Source organism: Felis catus, chromosome B3, assembly GCF_018350175.1.
Source record: "Felis catus isolate Fca126 chromosome B3, F.catus_Fca126_mat1.0, whole genome shotgun sequence".
NCBI lineage: Eukaryota > Metazoa > Chordata > Mammalia > Carnivora > Felidae > Felis > Felis catus.
In genome coordinates, this window is record NC_058373.1 from 116,590,489 (window position 1) to 116,604,015 (window position 13,527).

The following is a 13,527-nucleotide window of genomic DNA, read 5'->3' on the forward strand; positions in this document are numbered from 1 at the left end:
ACTTCACTTTTACGAAAGACCTGTGTTCATACCTGTTTTCGCTGTCTGAAAGACATCCAAAGAGGGTTTTTGCTTTCACGAAATGGAGATGACTTTTTCGCCTTGCGCCACTTCGGCTTACGAAAAGTTTCATGAGAAAGCTCTACTTCTGGGTAGCAGGGGAAACCTGCGTTCTCTCCAGAAAGCTTCCCGGTACGCGTGTGCATCAAGGCTGGCAAGGGTGGATAGCGTTGCTGATGCTCCTTTGGGCGGAGCGTAGGACTTGCTGCCCAAGTGTGTTCTTTGTTCCCTGCCAACATACCGTCCTAGATTTCTTCAAGTTGTTCTACTGGGCACGAATCCTTTTTCTCAGAGCTTCTGGCTGATTCCAATCAAAATAGGGTGTGCCTTCCCTTGCTATTCTAAAGAGCTTCAGTTCCTCTGTTTGTAAAATTATGTCGAATTCATTTCTAAATGTTGATTCATTAACTGGAACCCTCTGTAAGGGATTATTACTTTGTAGATAGTGGTTGTGTAAATCGGTTCAGTTCTTAGAATGTTGTGTTCTTAATCTCTTGTTCCATTGATGCACTCTCTGGACTTGATAATTGATACCCAGATTTTTGTTTATAAGAAAGAACTTTCTTACTTGAGAGACTTTCTCTGGTGGGACTGTCGTCTTCTATCCAAATCTGTTCTCTTATTCTCCACCTCCCCTAACCCTAACCTGTATACATCCTTTGTAAAATGTTCCTTAAAAATCAGCAGTGAATAAGATGACCTTTGTCCGTAAGCACACTATTTAATTGCATATTTGAATTTAATGATTTTGGGTTCAGGTTTGATTTAAGTAATGTGGATTCCTACTGCAAAAAAACCAAACATTTTAGATATTCCTGACACTTGTAGTTGAATAATATGCTCAAAGCACCTTCTATAGCTAATTTTCTTTTTGACTCATTAAGAGGACTTCACTTGATAGATAAGCAGTAATTAGAAAGATAGCTTAAAAAATTTGTAATTTATTTTGCTACTACCTCAAAAGAGGAAAGTGTTAGAACTTCTTTAAAAAATTCTTTCTTTTTTTTTTTTTTTTGAGAGTGAATGTGTGCCCACCCATATGTGCCTGTGGGCAGAGAAAGGGCAGAGGGAAAGGGAGAGAGAGAATCTTAAATGGGCTTCATGCTCAGCGGGAGTCTGAAGCAGGGCTTGATCTCATAACCGTGAGATCATGACCCGAGCTGAAATCAAGAGTCGGGACACTTACCAACTGAGCCATCTAGGCGGCCCTAAAAAATTATTTTTATGTGTTCAATTATGGGTACAAACTTTGGGGATATTAGTCATGTTTTATAATTGGGCTGCACTGTATAAGTATGAAAGAGAAAATACACGAGGGCATAATTATAGCCAAATGTGCAGTTATATTGGTCTCTTAGAGATGGAGCCTGAATAGGACCCTTGGGAAATTTTCCTGAAAAGAATCCTTGATGATCTATACTTTTATCAAATCTAAAAAATACAGTTGACTTTTGAACAGTGTCAGGGTTAAGGATGCAGACCCCCTCCCCCCCCAGTTGAAAATCTGAGTATGAGTTTTGACTTTCCCAAAACTTTATTAATAGCCTGCTGTTGAGTGGAAGCCTTACCACTAACAAAAATAGCCAGTTAACACATATGTTGTATGTTATACATATTACATACTGTATTTTTACAATAAAATAAGCTAGGGAAAAGAGAATATTGCTAAGAAAATCGTAAGGAAAAGAAAATACATTTACAGTACTGTACTGTATTTATTGATAAAAATCCATGTATAAGTGGATCTGCACTGTTCAAACCTGTGTTATTCAAGGATCAACTGTAGACTTCTAATATTGTCAATAAAGTAGATTTAACGTAATAACAAAGAAAAGGAATCTTAATTTTGGCAATTGCCTGAAATTGCCAGGCACAGAATATATGCAGGTTGTTTTGTTTTGGTTTCCAGAGGCCAGTCCCCTCGTTGAATTTTAGATAGGCCCGTGCTACGATTGTTAATTCCTCCAACATGACGTAATGAGCCAGGCCTTGGATTGACATTTTAAAATGATTCAAGAGCTGTCCTGCTGTGGACTGCACTAGGATTCCTTTCACTAAGACCCCTCCCTTGGACTTTATCCCTAAGAACCAGACTGTGTGAGCACCAGGGTCATTTCCCGTGGCCCAGTGTGTGGAGAGATTTATATTTATTAAGTACCAATTATGTGCTAGGTATTTGCTGGGTACTCTGTATATATTATTTCAGTTAAGCTTTTTACAACTTGAAGATTAAAGAATTAGTCTCTGCATTTCAGTCATGGAGTAGTAACTTGTCCAGGGACCCACTAAAGGTAATTACGTCTGAAACTTGGCGGAGCCCATGCTTTTTCCACTCTACTGTGATAAGCTGTACTTGGGGAGGGGAACACAGTGGCTTAGAGAACATTTCCTGTTCCCTTTCCCCTAAGCTGCTGGGATCTCTTTTGGTATACATGAGCTAGGCCAACATGATTATTAAAAACAATTACTCATTGATACACCAGCCATCTAGTCATCTATCCATTCATCCATGCATCTAACAGATATTTAGTGAGTACTTATTGTGTGCCAGGTGCTGTGTGAGAACCTGCAGATATGCTGGTTACCAAGTCCTCTCTGCCTTCATGAAGCTTGTACTCGATTATCCAAAGACTCATTATACAGTGAGTATGGGGGTGGGAGAGAGTGTCTGGGTTTCTCAGCCCGATATCAGTCTCATAGGAGGCCCTTAACAAGTGTGTTTCTTTTGCCCCCTTTCTTTTTACCTGATTTTTATGTGCCTGGTCAAATATTATCTCTTGTTTGTTCATTTATGGTTGTACTTTGAATTGTTGACTTGGATTTGTGTGTTTTTGTCAGTTCATTCAAGATCAGTCTGTTAATCTTTAGGAACCAGCATGTTCCTCAAAGCGATTTCATCTAAGTGGTCAGTTACTCTCATTTTGAATATTAAGAATGTGGTATGGGGTACAAACTTTCAGTTATAAGATGAGTAAGTTCTGAGGGTCTAATGTATATCGTGGTGACTATAGTTGATTAACACTATTGTTTAATTGAGAAGTTTTTTTTAAAAAAGAAGTAAATATGTGAAGTGATGCTTGTATTAATTAACTTGATGGAAGGAATCATTTCACAGTGTATACATACATCAAATCATCATGTGGTACACTGTAAATATCTTACAATTTTGTCTCTTATACCTCAAAGCTGGAAAAAAAGGCGGCATGATAAAAATAGTGTGATTTTTTTTTTTTTTTTTTTTTGCTGAAATGTTAGCTCTTTACTTCTTGTATAGACAATAAACCTAACTACATTGTATATACAAACTTCTATACTGTTTTCAGTATCGTTAATAATTTACCGTATGTTATATTACGTGTCATTTTAAAAGGTTTATTATATTTTACAAGGTGAGATAATGAGTTAATGCCAAAACTCATTAACTGGAGCATGAAACTGAAGCTTCTGTTAGGAAATTCATTGAGCAAATGTTATTTATTACAGAGAATCTTGAGTTAATCTTATTTTTGTAAGGTTTCTTCTGTAGGTTATTTTGTATCTCTTGATAAATTTAAATTATCTACTGATAGATGCTCAAGTTAAGCTAGATGGACAGATGTCATAATGCCCATTTAGAGCTGACTGTTTCCTGAACTGGTCTCTGTGTGGCTGATGGATGGTTTCAGACTATGTTGAAGATAAATATTAATAACCTCAAAGATCACTTGAATGTGACTTTGACCGAGATGTTATTTTTGAGAACAGTGTAGTTCATTGTATGGTGGTGCAGTTTCTTATTTTGACTTCGATTCCATTTTTCTCAGTCATCACATCTCATTGTTTTCCAGGCGGTCTCTCCCAAACTCATTGATTGCTCTGTTCCCACTCTCCTGGAAAATTGCCGCAGCCTTGTTACTGGTATTTCTTTATTCATCACCCTTCCTCTTTCAGGCTCTCTTCCACATCACTGTTGAAGTTTCTTGGGGGGAAAAGGAAAAAATATGTATATGCACGTGTGTTTGCACACATACACAAAGGCACATTTGGTTCTGATTGTGACAGTCTCTCATGAACCTTCGGTAGTTCCTCATTTCCTTGTTGCCTACAGGCAGGCAGAGCTCCTTAGCTGGTTGTTTAGAAACTTCGTGGAGTGGTTCCAGCTTTCCACCACTGACCCCTGAGTCCTTCTTCTTGCCTTTCCAGTTGGTGCCAGCCAATGAATTACTTTCTTTGCAATTTGGTTGTTAGTGGTGCTTCGTTGGCATTATTTGCCATGTATGGTATTCAGACTTTCTTTTGTCCAGATAGCCTTTTAAATGTAAAAGCCTCTATTTCCTCTTGGTTGAACACCTCACGCAGGGACATGAGGAGGGAATTCTCCAACTAAGGTAGCAGAGTTTGCTTTCTGTGCTTTATAAGGTGTGAAAATTTCCCACATAGATTATCTTTTTTTTTTTCTTGAAAGTCTTATGGCCTAAATGGAATTAAATAACTGAAATTTAATGTTAGTTTTTTAGAATAACTTGTTGAAGGCTGTTATTTTCCAATTTAGGCACTTTTTGGAAGTTCTAAACTATTTCTCTACTATTATGTTTTTCAAATTCAGCATTAGAATTGTAGCATTTTCTTTTGCAATAATATTTGTAACTATGTGAGGTGATGGATGTTAACTAAAATTATCATGCTGATCGTTTTGTAATATATACACATATCACATCATTAATGTTGTACATCTTAAACTAATACTATGTTATAGGTCAGTTAGATTTCAATAAAACTGGGGGTAAAAACCAAACACACGCAGTCACTCTGCTAGCCTACCTCTCCATGTACAATGAAAATGATCACAAAACTTCATAAGGCATTAGCACCAACATGGATTTAAAAAAAAAAAAGCTTCGTTGGCCTGATAGAATTGCGAGTCATTCCTAGTTCATCTGAATGCTTCTCTGTATCTGAAGGTGAGTATTCACATTACAGTGACAACTCTGACATGCCCTGTGCCTATAACTGACACTACTAGGACGATGAGATTTACTAGTCATCTTTGTAATCACGTGATGATCGATCCCACACAAGTTCACCGATGCCAGAAATGGTGGTGAGGGAGGGATCTGGGTCCCTGGCTATGAGGCCAAAGCTAGAGAAGACACTGAATGGATAGTAAAGCCAATCCATGTCCTGTGGCTCTCAGGGACAATTTCCATATAGTCTTTAGAATTTAAGTGTTTCTTTGTATGAAATTTAATATTTAAAATGTGTTTCCACGATTTATACTTTTGTTTACGCAGATGTCATGTGCATTGTAGCCTTTTCTGTCTTTCTTCTGTTTCGTCCCCCTAATTGCTTTTCCTCTCTCTTTCTCTTGACCATTGGAAACTTACTTGTTCTTCCTTGATCCCATTGAGTTGATCTTACCAGTTTCATGTTGTTTCGCCATTTCTTGAAGTTGTACCTACCAACACTTTGGTTTTTACATGCCCTTCACCATGAGTTGGCTTGTAAACTTTTTGAGAGGAAAGTCTGCCGCTGGATCTTTGGAGCTCTGCAGTTTTTTGCTCAGAGCCTTATATCCAATTGACGTTTGAGAAGTGTTTGAATTATAGGGGTGCCTGGGTGGCTCAGTGGGTTGGGCATCTGACTTCAGCTCAGGTCATGATCTCACAGTTTGTGGGTTCAAGCCCTGTGTCAAGCTCTGTGCTGACAGCTCAGAGCCTGGAACCTGCTTCGGGTTCTGTGTCTCCCTCTCAATCTGCCCCTTCCCTGCTTATGCTGTGTCTCCCTCTTAAAAAGGAATAAACATTAAAAACAATTTTTTTTAAAGAAGTGTTTGAATTATACAAGGGAGGAAACAATCAGCAAAACTAAAAGACAGCCTGCTGAATGGGAGAAGATATTTATAAATGACGTATCTGTAAAGGGTTACTTTACAAAATATATAAAGACCTTAACTCAGCATCAAAAAACGCCAAATAATCCTGTTGAAAAATGGTCAGAAGACATAAAGAGACATTTCTTCAAAGAAGGCATACAGATGGACAACAGACAGATGAAGAGATGCTTAATATCACTAATCATCAGGGAGATGCAAATCAAAAAGTACAGTGAGGTCTCCCCTACACTTGTCACAATGCCTAAGGTCAAAAACACAAGAAACAAGTGTTGGTGAGAATGTAAACTGATACAGCCATGGTGGATAACAGTGTGGAGCTTCCTCAAAAAATTAAAAATAGAATTACCATATGATCCAGTAATTTCACTATTGGGTATTTATCCAAAGAATATGAAAACACTAATTTGAAAAGATATATGCACCCCTATGTTTATTGCAGCATTATTTACAATAGGCAAACTATGGAAGCAGCCCAAGTGTCCATCAACCGATGAATGGATAAAGAAGTGATACATATATAATGGAGTATTACTCAGCCATAAAGAAGAATGAAATCTTGCCATTTGCAACAACACGGATGGATCTAGAGAGTATAATGCTAAGCAAAATAAGTCAGAGAAAGGCAAATACCGTATGATCTCACTCATACGTAGAATTTAAGAAAACAAACAAGCGAAGGAAAAAGAAGAGAGAGACAAACCAAGGAACAGATCTTAACTATAGAGAACAAACTGATGGTTACCGGAGGGGAGGTGGGTGGGGTATGGGTGAAAGAGGTGGTGGGGATTAAGAGCGCTCTTATCATGATGAGTCCTGGGTCATGTATGGAAGTGTAGAATCACCGTATTGTATCTCTGAAACTAATATAACACGGTATATTAACTTCACTGGGATTAAAATTTAAAAAAAGTGTTTGGCTTAAAGTAAATACTTTTACTTTTTTTTTTTTTTAAGTTTATTCATTTATTTTGAGAGAGAGTGTGAGCATGAGTGGAGGAGAGGGAGGGAGAGAGAGAATATCCCAAACAGGTTCTGCACTGTCAGCATGGAGCCCGATGTGGGGCTTGAACTCACAGACCGTGAGTTCATGCCCTGAGCCGAAACCAAGAACTGGATGCTTTACCGACTGAGCCACCCAGGTGCCCCTAAGTAAATATTTGCTCTTAAATACAGCAAGTAATTACACCTCAGTTAAGATCTGACTTGCTTGGTGGTGAAGGTACAGATGGATGTTGGCCTTCACGGAGACCGTGGCAAGTATAAGAGTCATTTTTGAGAGTGAGGAAACACGTAGTTGAAACTTCTTTGTCATTTACCTCAAACCAGCCTGTGGTGCTTGTAATGTGTTCCTTTATGCATTCAAGTCCTGCGTCAACTGTGAACTTCCGCTTTTCTAGTTTGTTTCATTATTAACTGGATGTTTCTTAAATTCTAGTGAAGGGAAGAGGAGGGCAGTTGATTATCTAGTTGCATTATCCACCCCATCTGTTTCCTGTGTGTGACAGCAATTTCCACTCAGCGTCTTTGCCCATGCGGTCAAAAGTACCATACAAATGTGATTCTGGTTCTTTTAGTGAGAAGTTAACTCTCTAAAGATCTGTTTTCTTTTTTCAGGCCTCAAGCTTGTCATTAATATATCTTCTTGTCCCTTTAATATACCAAAAGTGACTTTTCTGGTGTGAAGAGTAGGTGGCATACTTTGTAAGGTGTCTGGAGCCTGTGCTTTCCTGGGGGGGATTAGGACTCTCTGTTCTGAAACTATGCTATTTTGAGAGGTAAACCTATTATTTTCCTTTTGGAAATGGATTAAAGGTGTACACACAGAACATCTCAGGCTTTATGACTTGTTTGGCATCATTGCATAAAATTTTTAATTTTTTTGTTCTCTCATGTGGCAGTTTTTCTGAATTCATGCTTTGTTTCCAAAAGAGCAAACTAAATATTAGAGATTGTTTAGTATTCATGTCAGCGTTGGTTTTCTTGGGTGGTAAAATGTCACAAGTGGAGTTGGAGGGATGTTGAGATGGTGTGCGTGTGTTTTAATGAATACAGGTACACTACGAGGAATGTGTGTTGTGTTGACTTACAAATATTAAGCCTTATTACTTTTTCATTTAAAAATATTTCAAGTAGACTGGAAAGGGTAGAGAATTCTATAATACCTTCCAGCTTCATTAGATCTTAACATTCTGCCTATTTGTTTGAGATCATAAAATATTTTGGAAAAACTTGAAGTTCCCCCTTTCTCCCTCCTTCTCCCATCCTATTTTCTTCATTGGAATGCACATTGTGTGATGGCTTTGAAAATAAATACTATATTTCTATCAGTTTACCCAGTGAGTAGTTGAGTGGTGGTTTCCGTTAGGGAAATGAAATGTCCCACCTCCCACTCTCAGTTTATGGTTCTGTTGCTTCTGAAGAGGTTTTATGGAGATGATGTGGGGTCAGTGCACATGAGGTGGAGCGTGTATATTTCGCAAAGTAAGTGTGGTGGAATGTGGGCCGTTTACGTTTTGGTTAGTTTTTTAGGTCACATGACATATCAGAGTTCCCAAGTCATTTCTTCAGATTAAATCTGCTCGAATGCCTGGACAGTCACTACAACGGACTGTTGTCCATGAAGGTTCTGTACTGTGGTTGCCGAGGGTGTTTTTCTTGAGCTCTGTGACCTTGGTTGGTTTTGGTAATTTTCTTCCAAGCATTTCATCCAACTGAGGGAATTCTGAATATGTCTCTTTCACTTAATTTCTTTTTTGGGGGGGAGGGGCGGTAAGTATGATACAAAAATCAAAAAACTATTTTTCCTTCATGCTACCAGGGTCTGTGTGATTTAGTTCTGTGGCATGGTTTTCATTGTTGTTCACCTTTTGTTCAGTTCTGGAGGTATGTTAAACTTGATCCATGTTTTCTAATCAAAATTTAGTTTTGACTGGTTCTGGAGAACAGAGGGAAAACAATCTAAAATGTAGGGTTTTTTTGTGTGTGTTTTACCTTTGTGTAAGTTATATATCACATTTAAGGAAAAACTAGAAAAACAAATTAAAAAAAATTACCAGTGATCCTATCATTCATAGATAATAATATTTTGTCCTACCTTTCCATTTTTTCTGAAAAATACAGTTTATAAAATACATATTTTATAAAACACATACTTTAGCATACTTTACATATTTATAAAATCTGTATATTAACACTTCACATTTACAAAATACATATTTTAACATACTTTACAGTTTATATGTGTATTTTCATGTAGTATTATAAACAGTAAATTCATAATTTATAAATAATTCCTAAATTATAATTATTCCAAATACCATAAGGGGAGGCTATATAATACAGTAGTAGAAACACAGGCCTTGTTTCTTTTTTTAAATTTTTTTTTTTCTTCAATGTTTTTTATTTATTTTTGGGACAGAGAGAGACAGAGCATGAACGGGGGAGGGGCAGAGAGAGAGGGAGACACAGAATCGGAAACAGGCTCCAGGCTCCGAGCCATCAGCCCAGAGCCTGATGCGGGGCTTGAACTCACGGACCGCGAGATCGTGACCTGGCTGAAGCCAGACGCTTAACCGACTGCGCCACCCAGGCGCCCCTACACAGGCCTTGTTTCAAACGGACTTCGGTTTGGGTTCCTGCTCGTTCCTACTATTAAGTTAGCGGTGTTACCTCAGCAGTTATTGAAGTACTCTGTTTCCTCAAACGAAAAAAATGTGGCTTATGATAACCACCTTGCAGGGTTATTTTAGAGATTAAATGAAATAATGAATGTAAAGCTCATTCCTCCATATTGTGCCAGGAACATGGTACATATTAACGGTTACTGTTGGAGGTTATACAGCATAAAAAGAGCAAGAATATTGGGAAAGGATCGATCGTCTTGAGCTTAAATTTCAGTGCCATCACTTCTTAATTTGTTTTGGGCAAGATTTACAACTTCACTGATCCTTGCTTGTATCTGCTAGGATTGTTGTATTGATCGTATGAGACAGAGACTGTTACGTGACTGGCATATTGCAGGCACTCAAATAGCAACTAGCATTAGTATTATTAATAAGGGGAATTGCTTAATTGAAAGAGAGGTTTCGACATTGTCTATTTAAATTAATTCAAGGCAGAAACTTCTAGATGCCCTAGATTTTGTTCCTACTTGTACTTACTGAGGGCTGTGTGAATAGTTTGTTGACTGCTGCTGCCTCTTTCCCCCCAAATTTGGGAGTAGGTGGCCATCATGAAAATAACACGTAAGGAAGCAGTTTCTGTGTAATGAAAAACTACCACATATAATTGTATACACGTACTGAAATCTATGTATGCCTCTTTGTGTCTGTCACGTGTAGATTGTAGATCATCTGCTTCTATCCTCTCAACCTGCATATCTTTCTTAGCTCCCAGGAGCCTTCCCGTGTACTCTCCCTCATTTTCATACTTGACTTTAATATTTAGAAGCACCAGTTCATGTTATTCCTCCTTTTTACTCTCACAATGTACCTCTTTTAGTTATTTACATGTGTGTGTATTGAATTTGAGAAAGGTCATGTGAAAGCAATCTTGATCATACTGTTCTCATATTCCACCTTATTTCCTTTGTAATGAATGTTGTCTGCACCCTCCTTTTTATCAATTTGTATGTTATCCTTTTATATCATAGAAGCAGTTTCCCTTTTAATTAATTTCTGTGTAATCGCGTGGTCAGATTATGGAGGATGAGCTGGTTAGTGAACTCAACGCCAGGTGTGTGGCTTGTCTGAGTTGACCACCCCTGTCAGTGGTCAGGTTGCCAGCCCTCTGTTTATACTTCAGGATGATCACTCTGTTTCCTCTTGTTGGCTGCCTGGAGCATTAATTCTGAAGGCGCTCTTTTTATAACAAATGTAAGATGAAGCTTCCTTTCCCTTCGCTTCGCATGTACACACACACACACACACACACACACACACACACACACACACACACACACATTACCACACACACCGCCTTGCAGTAAAGAGGCTGCATTTGGTTTCACATGAAGTCAGTAAAAAGAAACAAATTAATAAATTGATACATTTTGCCAGAAGGCTGAAAATTCCTGTTTTGGAGACTGGTGTTCAGTGGTGTAAATATAGTCTAAAATTTTTCTAAATTGGCATTTGAGTGACTTGCTTAAAAAATAAGTAGAAAACATTCTTTTAATATTCTGGGATTGGGAACAGGTAAAGGTGACTCACCTTTTATCTGAAAGTTTTCAAAGCATGTACAAAGGGCATTTAAAGGGAAAATACTGTTCTCAAGTTTATTAAAGAACTAACCAATTTCTAATTTCATTTAAAGTTGTACACTTTTAACTTACATTTTAATTTTCGTAATAGTATTACCCTCATAGTAAAGGGCCTAGTATATTCTTATTGAATGAATGACTATCCCATGACTATTAACTATTGATTTGTTGCTGGTTTTGTTTTTGTTTTTGATTTGTTACTGGTTTTAAGTTATGTTTAGCATTTGCAAGGGCTTCCATCATTTGCAAGGGATTCCAATTTGCAAGGGATTCCATCATTTGATCCTCACAATAATCTTGTGAGTTAGGCAGGAGAAGAATTTTCTTCATTTTACAGGGAATTTAATAGAATTGCTCAAGTGCCACTAAATGATGACTCCAGGGTTTGAATTTAGGACTTCTAGCTTCTGATTTTATGCTTTTTGCTCGGTGCTGATGTGGAAATATTTTAGTACTTTGTAGTGTAGTACTTGTTCACTCATTCAACAGAGTTTTATTGAGGGCACAAATTTTAAGTTCTGGGCCTTTGTGGATGAATGTAAAGACAAGGATTTTACCTTTAAAGAAGACTGTTAGTAAATAAATAAGTGGATAAGGTTAATTATTATGCCTATAATAATAACGATTGGTACATAGTATGTGCCCAGTAAATGTTTACTGACTGAATGAATAAGTGAGAAAAGTGACAAAAAGAAGAATAAACAGTGAGTGTAGGGTCTTGTATAGATAGATTGACAAGAGAAGGTATTTCTGAGGAAGTGACATCTAAGGGAAAGAACATTTCTGGACAAAAGGAAAGCATATGCAAAGGTCCTGAGGCAGAAAAGAACTTGACTTACCTGATGACACCAAAGGTGGCAGTGGAGCTACAGCTATAGTAAGCTAGAGAGACAGGAGTTCCACATGAATTGAAGAGAAACAGATTGATCGTTTAGGGCCTTGTAGGCCATGGTAAGAAATTTGGCTTTTATTCTAATGTTGGGAGACAATTTTCCATGTATCTTGTGTTTCTGCATTGACTACTTTTGTTTTGGGCTCTCTTTTTAGGGATGAATTATATAGTCAGTAGCCTTGGAAGATACCCTCCAGGGCAGAGATCAGGTACACTTATTGTCTGTATGATCAAGATAATATCTCCTTCTGGGGTAAAGGTCAGGCAGGTGTACTGCCCATTATAAAAGATTTGGGTTCATTAAGCTCAGGGCTACTCTCCTGTAACACAGCACACTGCTGTGCAAGTGTCGCCTGGTGGGAATTCAGCCTTAAGGGACTGGCACCAAAAATGCTGGTACTCTGACTGCTGCTGTTGCTGTGAGTAATCAAGTCCTTTGTCTCTCTGACCCAAGCATCTCATGTCCTCCGTGGTATTCATACACCTGTGACAGTCTAACGTGTTAGCTTGGAAATTAGAGTAAAATCTTATCTGTTTCACACTTCTTGACATCTCAGGATATGGAAAGCCACTGGTAGCTTTTCAGCAGGGGAATAACATTATGCAGTTTAACCTTTTAAAAAGTCAGTCTGATTACACTGTGCAAAATGATCGTGGGTGGAAATTAATGAGGAGTCTGGGGCAGTTGTCTAGTTGAGAGATAAGAGTGGCTTGGACTAGTGCGTTGCCAGTGGATACAGACAGGAGGGAAGGGTTCAAAGTGGCCTTCAGGAGGTAGAATTTACAGGACTCAACAGAATGGCTATGTATGGGCTGTGGAATGGACAATGAATCTTAGGTTTTTGTCTCAAACAAATGGGTACGTAGAAGTGATTTTGAGTTGGAGAAGCCTCAAGATGAGGCTACTAAGCTTGCAAAAGGACTTATTTCTAACTGTTACATTTTGAATTGCAGGAAGGAAGAATTAGTAGTTTGTACAACCTGAGATCAGAGAACCATTGGTATATACTTTCCGGGGGAAGAACATTTTTCTTGTGTCTTCATGGGTTGTCAAATCCACTAATGTTAAGAAATTCAAGTCTTGCAGTCCCTTGATAAGTGGGTTGTCTCAATAACACTAAATTAGATTAGCTTGGGAGGATTTATTTCTTCCATAGCCATATTGACTTTTGCCCCAAATTCATTATCTGGGAGTTTACAAGAAAAATCTTTCATATGTTTCAGGATGTTCCCCTTTTCGTCATTAAACTAATACATTTTTTTTTTCGTATTTATTTTTTAGATTTTAAATTTCTTTTAAAGCTGGGCTGTTGTCCCTAAATTCTCAGGAATGATTACTGCTTGTCTTGTGATCATGTAAGCTTAATACAGTAGGATGAAAGAAACACGTGCCTATGGATTAATTTATTCTTTTTGTTATTTTCATTTAGAAATACCTCAGGA

At 37.9% G+C, this 13,527-nt stretch overlaps 1 protein-coding gene across 18 annotated transcripts in view; it reads left to right on the forward strand.

The window, feature by feature from the left end:
* Positions 1 to 13,527, forward strand: part of SIPA1L1 (signal induced proliferation associated 1 like 1) — a 370,694-nt gene that overhangs the window by 62,846 nt on the left and 294,321 nt on the right. The window contains exon 1 of one of the 18 annotated variants that reach the window (XM_045060150.1): positions 2,612 to 2,702. The exons of the other annotated variants lie outside the window; for them this stretch is intronic. The gene's annotated coding sequence lies outside the window, so the exon portion shown is untranslated. Of the gene's footprint in view, positions 1 to 2,611; positions 2,703 to 13,527 lie in introns of those variants that run through there. 18 annotated transcript variants of the gene reach the window in all.